The sequence below is a fragment of the Balaenoptera borealis genome (genome assembly GCF_965194805.1).
Source record: "Balaenoptera borealis genome assembly, chromosome: 7".
NCBI classification, from domain to species: domain Eukaryota; kingdom Metazoa; phylum Chordata; class Mammalia; order Artiodactyla; family Balaenopteridae; genus Balaenoptera; species Balaenoptera borealis.
Window position 1 is genome coordinate 21,381,795 of NC_138864.1, and position 10,150 is coordinate 21,391,944.

A 10,150-nucleotide genomic window follows, 5' to 3' on the forward strand; every position below is an offset into this window, starting at 1 on the left:
TTAATCCAAAGAAATGAACTTCTCAGGCTGAATATTTCAGGGCCTCTAACTCTATACGCTATATCAGATTCACGCTCTCAACGCTTCATTGAAATGCTTGAGTTCCGGGGCTGTGCGAGGCGTGAAAATCCACTAGTGGGAGATACAGGACCTGCCTTCAAACATCTTAAAGTCTGATGTGTGAGAAAGATAAGTAGACTAATTATATTGGACTTGGATGCTATCTTGGTCTTCCTATTTCTTCTTCACAAACTTTCCCAGGTGAATAGAGTAATTCTGGTTGACATAAGGCAGTGGGGGACACAGGAAAGCTTCGAGGAGAGTGGGCTGGTATACACTAATCTTGAAGTTACGCAAAGGCAAGTAGCTTCAAACAGTCCCATCCTGGTACTTGCTATCATCAGTCCCCTTCCACTGTAGATTTCCTGGGAGAGCTTAGCTCTTCCTGACAAGGACAACTGGTTCTATAGTGAGCCACAACCCTGATTGCCCCATCCTCAGAGACTACTAGCAACCTGGCCTTCTACTCAGCTTCACCCACACAAGAATCTCTTAGAATGGATATATCAATAGTATCAGTTAGGACCTCTCTTTTCCCACTCCCTATCCATCGTTTGCCTCTGCTGGGCTTCACCCTCACTTTGACTCCATGTGGCCGAAAGATGAACTACTGGCTGTCCCAGACCTCTAGAGTTCTTAGAGCCTGTGATCCTAGAGAAGGGTATTTTTCTGGATAGCTGCTGAAATACCCAGAAAGACTTCTGACTGGTATAACTTATATCACATACTCTTTCATGAGCCAATCACGGTGACTAGGGAGATAAAATACTCTGATTGACTGAGCCTGGATCACATAGCCATCCTTGGGTCAAACCACCTGACCAGGAATACTTTAGAATGATGGTGGAGGATGTGTTCTCCCAGAAGGATGCTGTCCCTCAGCATTCTATCAACTACAGCACAATTATCCTTCCAATATAAAAATGACATAAGTCATCTTCCTACTTCCTACTTCTAATGGCTTTAGTAATCACACGCATAAACGGATGTTTAGGACTGTGCCTGCAGCCTACCATAGTATATATTTCAGTCCCCTCTAACAGCTGAGCAAGCGGGGACCACAGTGGCTCCCCACACTCTACCCTTCAGTTTAGGAGGAATTCTCTTCCCCACTCTGCCTCTTCTCTTTACCTTGGTTACTGATCTGGAACTGTTGTGAGTTCACTCTCCTACATGGAACATTGTCAGTCAGTTTTCTTGTTTGCTTTTTTCTGAGGCTCTGGGTATATTCCTTATTCCTCTCTCTCTTTCTTGTCACCAGCATATGACTAAACACCTCTCTCTGTTTTCCGCTCCTTCAGGACAGTCTATTAGAATTCTCAACCCTGAAATTTCTGGAAATTGGCCAAAGGATGGACATTGTTGGTGGTGGGGCTAGCAAACAGAAAGTAGGTCTTTTTTTTTTTTAAGTTTTTTTTTTTTAATTTATTTTTATTTTTTGGCCGCACTGCACAGTATGTGGAATCTTAGTTCCCCAGCCAGGGATTAAACCCACGTCCCTTGCATTGGAAGCACGGAGTCTTAACCACTGGACCACCAGGGAAGTCCCTGAAAGTTGGTCTTAATATAAACCTCACAGGCAGCAGTCAACCTCACCAACTTAATTATTAGAATTGGCTCTGAGGAGCTCCTCAGTGCTTACAATGTTGAGTCTACAGAATATCAAAAGATTCTGCGAGTGTCATAATGTTATCCCTGGAAATCCTACATGGAATTTCTTACATAGGCCCTAACTTACAGAGGATCTAAGCCAACAGTAGTTGATTATGTAAATTATGAAGATGGCAGTCATTGCCAACTTATTTCTGTTTTACCATAAATTTTCCAGGGCAGTAAAACTGAAGAACAGAAAACAAGAAATATAAAAAGTATGTTTTGTGTTCTTCATTGCACATACCACAACTTGAAAAAATAATTTTGTTTACCACTTTTTTCTTTCAGCCTATCTTTCCTTTTAGAAAGTAAACTCTTTGAGGACAAGACTATCTTGTTCCACTTTCTATGACTGAAAATGAGCAAAGTGCCTGGTCCGTATCGGTGATCAATAAATATTGGAAGGAATAGGTCTCTCTTCAGGTCTCTCTTTCTTCTCAAATGATTGGCAACCACTAAAATTAAATATGCCAAGAAAATTCAGTCTTCCCTAAACTAAATTATGCAGGAATCCAAGTTTGCTTTATTTCTGCTTTCCCATTTTCCTTTTCTTCAACACTGAGCCGCTTCTCCACCATATTTCCCAGGCATTCAGAATCCCTTTTGCAACTTCTTGGCAGCCTGGAACTTTTTCTTTATTTAAGACTGTCCTCCTGGGATGGTGCCCCAGATTCTAAGATTACTCCTTCTTTCCTACACTCCCATTAAAACTCCCATTTTTCTCACTGCCAGGAGAAAAAATAATCAGATAATTTTCCATTAAAGTGCTATGCTGTAATAGATTATTTAATGCAATAATTCTCCAGGGTTGGGGGGGTGGTTGGCGCTTTCCTCATTCTCTTAGGGTTATGCCTTGATAACAAAGTCAAAGTCAATAAATTCCTAGGCTTCTCACCATTTGCTCATTCTAGGAAATGAAAAAAAAATGAAGACAAATAAGAAATCAGAAGAATTTAACAACAAACTTTGCTTTTCCCTCAAGAAAAATAACAACAATAATCAAAGAAATTATTTCAGAAAGGAAAGACCAATTTATTTACCTTGTAAGAAAATTACAAGTGATTGTTGCTTTAAAAAAATTGGGATGGGTGGAGAGCATAAAAAATACAAACCTATGAAGCATAAAAAATGATCACAAGGAGGTTCTCCAAAAGAATACTTTAAATGGCCAACTCTTGAAGTGTATTTAAAGTAAAGTTCCATTTACAAAAATTACATTTACAGTTGACTTTCTAGAAAACAAGCTACTGTATAAAACACTTTTTTCTGCCTCCTAGAGAAATTATAAACAAACTTGCATTGCCGTCATTCTATCAGCGTCGGATTTTTCCTGGCCAGTCCCTACTCGGGCCTTTCTTTACCCTTTTGTATCACATTAGAAGATTGGTTTTTGTTGTTGATAAGATGACAGGCTTCTTGGGCATGTGACTGGTCAACACTGAAAGTGGTCATTTTGGTGATCTGTTCTCTCTTAATAAATGCTACAGTGTCACTCAGAAGATCATGGTGGTCCTGACACAAAATCGACAGGGCAAGAATCAGGAGGGAAGGGTTCCCGTGCATTTCTTTGGGTTTCCTGTGTTAGGTACAGGAAGTTCAGATCCTGAGGTGAGCCCGTCCAGCTTGCTAAAAGCAAAGCATTCCATCTGCTCACTTTACTGTCCCACATCTATCACGCCCTGTTCTTTCCCTGGCAGGAAGTCAGCTGTCTGCACTTCAAACAGAATAAACAAACCATCCATACAGAACTAGTGGACATTTCGGGTTTTGTTTCCCACCTGATTTCAAGCGAGTAAAATACAATACTAAACTTACGATCTCTGTATAAAACTTAGGGGGCACTCTGCTTTCCAGGGAGACAATAAAATATGGAAAAATAACTAATTATGATAAAACGGCTCAGAATTGGACTCTAAAATTTCCATATCCACCGCGCTACATAGCCTAGGCTGCCTCTACCCCCCCATCCCTGGATATGATTCTGAGACCAGCCTGTGATAGCTTCGTGTTTGTCTTCATTCCCAAGTCCTGATTGCTGTCAGAAGTACTCCTTTGGAAAAGGGAACCCTCCTGCACTGTTGGTGGGAATGTAAATTGATACAGCCACTATGGAGAACAGTATGGAGGTTCCTTAAAAAACTAAAAATAGAACTACCATCCGACCCAGCAATCCCACTCCTGGGCATATACCCTGAGAAAACCATAATTCAAAAAGAGTCATGTACCACAATGTTCATTGCAGCTCTATTTACAATAGCCAGGACATGGAAGCAACCTAAGTGTCCATCGACAGATGAATGGATAAAGAAGATGTGGCACATATATACAATGGAATATTACTCAGCCATAAAAAGAAACGAAATTGAGTTATTTGTAGTGAGGTGGATGGACCTAGAGTCTGTCATACAGAGTGAAATAAGTCTGAAAGAGAAAAACAAATACCATATACTAACACATATATATGGAATCTAAAAAAAAAAGGATCATGAAGAACCTAGGGGCAAGACGGGAATAAAGACACAGACCTACTAGAGAATGGACTTGAGGACACAGCGAGGAGCAAGGGTAAGCTGGGACAAAGTGAGAGAGCGGTAGTGTATATATGGACATATATACACTACCAAATGTAAAATAGATAGCTAGTAGGAAGCAGTCGCATAGCACAGGGAGATCAGCTCTGTGCTTCGTGACCAGCTAGAAGGGTGGGATAGGCAGGGTGGGAGGGAGGGAGACGCAAGAGGGAAGAGATATGGGGATATATGTATATGTATAACTGATGCACTTTGTTATAAAGCAGAAACTAACACACCATTGTAAAGCAATTTTACTCCAATAAAAATGTTAAGAAAAAAAAAAAAAGAAGTACTCCTTTGATATTAATCAACATATGCAGAGGTGGTGCCTTACAAATACTCCTATCAAGCATAAGTAAGCCAAAGGAAATCAAATGGTAATGCTCCAGGAAAATTTGCAGATCTGACAAAGCCAGGGCAGGAACCAGTGGTTTGCGCATCTAAATCTTGTGCTTTTGTTGCAGGCAGTATCGTGCTGCTGGTGCGAACCTGCTGCCTGCTCTTGCTCACAGTCACCACATCAGGGACCTGAGATCTCACGACCAATAGGGTTAGAAAATATCAGCTCTCTTGAACCTATCTGCTAAAGATCTTTCGAGTTTATCTTCTATACTACTGCTGTAGTGATTTTCCCAAACTGAAATCTGACCATGTTTCTCTCCTTTGCCTCAGAGCAACTCACTGACAGAGAATAAAGTCCAAACTCCTAGCCCGGCATATGAAGCCCTGCCTCCACACTGCTCCCCTTATCTGTATTGAGGTATTTGGTGCCTCAGTATACTCCCCTCTCCTCTGCCACCGTGCCCTACCTTCTGCTGCACCTCTGTAGGGAACCCCCTCATCTACCTGTGGAACTCCCCTCACGTCTCTCAAGCTTCACTTCCTCTATGAGGCCTTTCCTGATAGGCTTTCTTCCCCATGAGCTTCCCTCTCAGCAAAATGTGGATCATAATTCCTATACCCTCCTTTAATTCCAGGATCATGTGAAAAAAATGACTATGAACAGTCTCTGAAAAACACAGAACACTATATAAGCTCCAGGTTATTATAAAAGTTATTATACAATAAGCCTTTTTTCTTTAGAAACCTACTTACAGTACTTGTGATGATTATCATGAAATTAGCCTCTACAAAGTAGAATATGTTTCTCGTTTATTCATTGCTTAAATGTGAGCTAAACTTAAAATGGTGATGAGAACTGTGCTTACTTCAGCTACAAATAGATTAAAACTGGACCCATACAGAGAGGATTAGCATGACCTTTGCCCCACGATTTTCAGTAGTGAAAAATTGCATTTTCTTTGTTTTCTGGAATTCTATTCCCAAGTTTCATATTTCTTTCATTAATGCAATAGTCTTCCTTAAGCTCGGTGCTTTGTGACCACCTAGAGGGGTGGGATAGGGAGGGTGGGAGGGAGGGAGACGTAAGAGGGAAGAGATATGGAAACATATGTATATGTATAACTGATTCACTTTGTTATAAAGCAGAAACTAACACACCATTGTAAAGCAGTTATACTCCAATAAAGATGTTAAAAAAAAAAAAAAAGTCTTCCTTAGAACTCTAATTCTCTTCTAGCCAATAAATAAAAGTTTGATTTCCTGAAATGACTTTCGCGTCTCGCATTGAGTCTTGTTTGCTTCTTAACCACCCAGCTGGGAGATTGATCCACCCACTATTTCTGGAACACAGTGATTATAACAGGTAACATTTACTAAGTGCTTACTCTGTACTCCTCTATATGATCTCTAAAGATTGTAAAATTTAAACCTCACTACAACTTTCATTTCCTCTTTGCAAAATAAGAATGAAAAAAATAGGGGGAAAAAAAGAATGAGAAAATGGAAACTTAGGTAAGTTAAACCCCCTGTTGAAAGTCACAAAGTAGAGGTAGGGTTTAAAGCCAGGCGTCTGAGAACACAGCCCTGCTGCTAACCACTGAGTTTTACCACATCTCCGAGGGACTGCAGAGCAACGGGAGGGTTCCCTTGCTCTCCAGAAGCTTACACTTAGTACAGTGGGTGGTGAGGCCCAGGGCTATGAGAGCAGACGCCATGCTTTAGGCATGCGCCTGAATCAGTCATATGCTGCAGTAGGTCATGGCCACAAATTTGGACACCATCACCTCAGAGAGTCAAGGTGGGGCAGGTGCTGACACCCAGGCAGCAGCCACAGAGCAGGGGGCTACTGGGCTCAAGGCAATTTGTCATATACTGAAACCTTCTCATACATTTTGTTCAATTTTCAACAGAATGGAAAATGATTTTGTTTTACACATTTCCCTCCACTCCTGAACACCCCTTCAAAAAGAGCTCATTAGATTAAGTGTGGTATCCCGGATCGGATCCTGAAGCAGTAAAAAGACATTAGTGGGCAATTGGTGAAGTTTGCAAAATTCTGTAGTTCTGAGAACAGTAATATACCAATGTTAATTTCTTTGTTTTGACAAATGTATCTTGGTTATAGAAGATGTTAGCATTACGGGAAACTGGCTGAAGTGTACACAGGAACCCTTTGTATTTTGCAACTAAATCTAAATCTAAAATTATAAATCTAAAATCTAAATCTAGATTTAGATCTAAAATTATATTTTAGATCTAAAATTACATTTAAATCTAAAATTATATTTAAAATTAAAAAGACTTCAGTTTAATTATTTTGAGATTAATTTACTGGGTCCGTTGAGTCAGTCTACAGTCTATAGTACAATGTAAACAAATTTAGAGTGATTTCTGGAATTTTCTAAAAATGACTGTTGAATTCATCAGTGAAAAGAACTGTGTTTAAAGGCAAAACTCAGATTTTGAACTCATTGGTATTAAACACTATCTTTTCAGGAAAAAAGGATAAACATTGGTTGAGAATGAGTTACTGTCTCATTTTCCCAATAAAATGATCAGAACACTGTATTGCCATTGAGAAACACAAAAGAATGTTATAGTTAGCCAATGATATGATTTCCCTAAACACAGCTTCCTCCTGACCTCTGGCACATCCTTAAATCCCAGTATCATAACCTGGCACATGTTTCATAAACAGCAAAGAGAGAGTAAAACAATAAGAAATTATGTAGGTAACTTCGCCATAATTATACTACCAGAGATAATTCTCAATAATACGACCTCAGGGCTTCCCTGGTGGCGCAGTGGTTGAGAGTCCGCCTGCCGGTGCAGGGCTCACGGGTTCGAGCCCTGGTCTGGGAAGATCCCACATGCCGCGGAGCAACTAGGCCCGGGAGCCACAATTACTAAGCCTGCGCGTCTGGAGCCTGTGCTCCGCAACGGGAGAGGCCGCGATAGTGAGAGGCCCGCGCACCGCGATGAGGAGTGGCCCCCGCTTGCCACAGCTGGGGGGGGGGCCCTCGCGCAGAGGCGAAGACCCAACACAGCCATAAATAAATAAATAAATAAAAATTTAAAAAAATAATAATACTACCTCAGACAGGGCAATTTTGCATTACAAGTATTATTTTCCATTATGGCCCTGGTAGAGGGTGGAACATGCTGTGCCCAGAACTTCTGGCTTTCCTCAGATTTGAAGAACAAATCAGACGATGACCAGTGTTGTAGTCAATGTTATAGAGTCATCTGAACATTCTTCCCAGATTTTGAACAGTTGTGCCTTCAGTGAGATGCTATTGTTTAAACACTCTTGTTTTTCCAGCATTCAAAAAATTCACAGCTATCAGGCAGCCTAATCAGATCTCACTTGCTCTGCCAGCCAGTACCAGCTCCTTCTGAGGAAAGTAGGAGCTCCTCTGAGCTCACCCGACTGGCACAAGCAGTGCTGGGCTACACATCGCTGAGGGTAACAGCAGTAGTTCACTCCTGCTTGGTTTTGCCCAGTCAGAGCCTGTAAATGAGCTCTGATAAGTGACCAGACACTACTCTTCTGCTACCTTAAGTGATCTCTATCTTTTCAAAACTAGCGGCACATGGCCAAGGAGGAGAGAACTTCTTAATGTTCAAGGTGCAGACTCTGGCACTGAGGGTTTCCTGAAGAGAAACAACCGTGCCTTCCACTGGTGGGCATGAACCAGAAGCAGGAGAGAAAGCAAAAAGAGGCAGAAGAGAGGAAACAGAAAGTTAAGCTTCTCAGAAGCTGAGAAAGGGCCAGGCCAATTCCGATTTCTGAGACCTTCAAAAAACGAAGAAAAAAAAAACAGGAGAAATGCCCAAACTGGGTTACTACATTACAGTATAAGGTGCAAAGTGAGCATCGTTCTGATTTGTCAGCATACCTCTCATTTGGAAATAACATGAGAGTCTAATTTGAATCTCTGTGAATATGAAGGCCAAGCCAAATAGCACTGCTATCTACAACCCAACTCCAGTGCCAACCCAAAAGCCTCAACAGAATGGGAGAAATATGGACTAAAGAGAATACAACGAGAAGAGTAGCAAGGAAGCGAGTAAGGAAATCACTACCTTGGGGCTCCCATAACTGGGTGCCAGGAGAAAAGGTGCAGAAACAAGGTAGAAAATTTTAAAAAAGGGGGACGGGAAGCAGGAAGACCTGAAGTATCACTTACGCTGGTCTCAGGTGCACTGGATACCAATGCATGGTCACCTTCCACTGATTCTGCCCTGAGGGGTGTCTCTGATGCCTTCTTTTTAAGTAAGAGGAATCTGCAGTCATTCAGTAGGTGCCCACCGAACATAAGGCACTGTGCTGGGGATGGAGCAAAGGAAGTCAGCATCAGAAGGAGAAGGTTGTCTCTGTGGACCAGGAAATTGAAATATGTTCTTTATACTCTCTGGGAAGCAAACAAGGAGGTAAATAGGTCTCAAATGAGAAAGGGTTAGCTTCCTAGAAAGACGGTCAGTAACAGCTGAATAACTTCAATGACAAGGAACTTAATTCATAGGTAAGTGCTTGGAAAATCAGTTAGTATATATAGGTAGGTACTTCGAAGTTGGTAAATTGAGATTCCATTGCTAAACGCCTTTCTTCCTTATTTACTTAGTGTTACATGGTGTCAGCCCCCTTACCAAACACGCCAAAAGGCCAGCATTCCAACTCTCCAATAACCTCCAAGGTACTGGGGAAGCCATTAAGGAGATCACTACTTCGGGGCTCTTATAACTGGGTGCCAGAAGGGAGGCGTCACCTAAGGCGACTCTCGAAGGGCGAGCAGGCATTAGCCTTCTGTAGAAAGACTCCAAGAGCGCCCCACGGAGAGAACTTGACCGACAGGGTAGAAGAGCTGGGTAAGCGAGTCAGGAGACGCCTGTCCGGCGAAGCCTTTTTCCGTTAGGTATAACCTTCCTTGTACATCCTCCAACCCTGACTCCAGTGGTAACTTTGACAATAAATTTAATTTCTGTAAGAATGTTTGGTGAATCACGCTTCTGAGAGAGACCCTACCGCATGGTCGCTCAAAGTCCGTTGTTCTGCAATAACTTTCCACCATTTTAATAAAAGGTCCCTAACACCAGCCTTGAATCGCGGCTTCATCTGTGTAAATATTTTATAAACCCAGCTAAAAGTTGGGAACTGTGAAGGGAAGCCAGGGGAAGACAGCTGTTGACCGGAGAGGCGTGCAGAGACCTAACTGAACCCTGGGGGTTCGCGCTGGGCAGCGACCCCCGCTACGCAGGTTTGGGACTGGGCGCGCGCATGCGCGACAGGAACCCGAGCGCCGCACACCGGACTTGAGGGAAGGGGGCGCGGCGCACGCAGCATGGCGTCCAACATCTACTTAGTTCGCCAGCGGATCAGCCGGCTGGGCCAGGTGCGGCCCGGGGAGACACCTCCCCTTCCCTGCTTCTGCCCGCCCTTGCCTCTCGCGGCCGCCCCTCTCCGTCTCCGCCCCAGCGCCTCGGCGTGCGGCTCAACCGCCGCCGCCCCGCCCCGCCCCGCG

At 42.7% G+C, this 10,150-nt stretch overlaps 1 long non-coding RNA gene across 2 annotated transcripts in view; it reads right to left on the reverse strand.

Moving 5' to 3' along the window:
- Positions 1-10,065, reverse strand: part of LOC309632398 — a 103,909-nt gene extending 93,844 nt beyond the window's left edge. For both annotated transcript variants that reach the window (XR_014246885.1, XR_014246886.1), the window contains exon 1: positions 8,819-10,065. This is a non-coding gene — a long non-coding RNA (uncharacterized lncRNA). The remainder of the gene's footprint in view (positions 1-8,818) is intronic.
- Between the last annotated feature and the right edge of the window lie 85 nt (positions 10,066-10,150).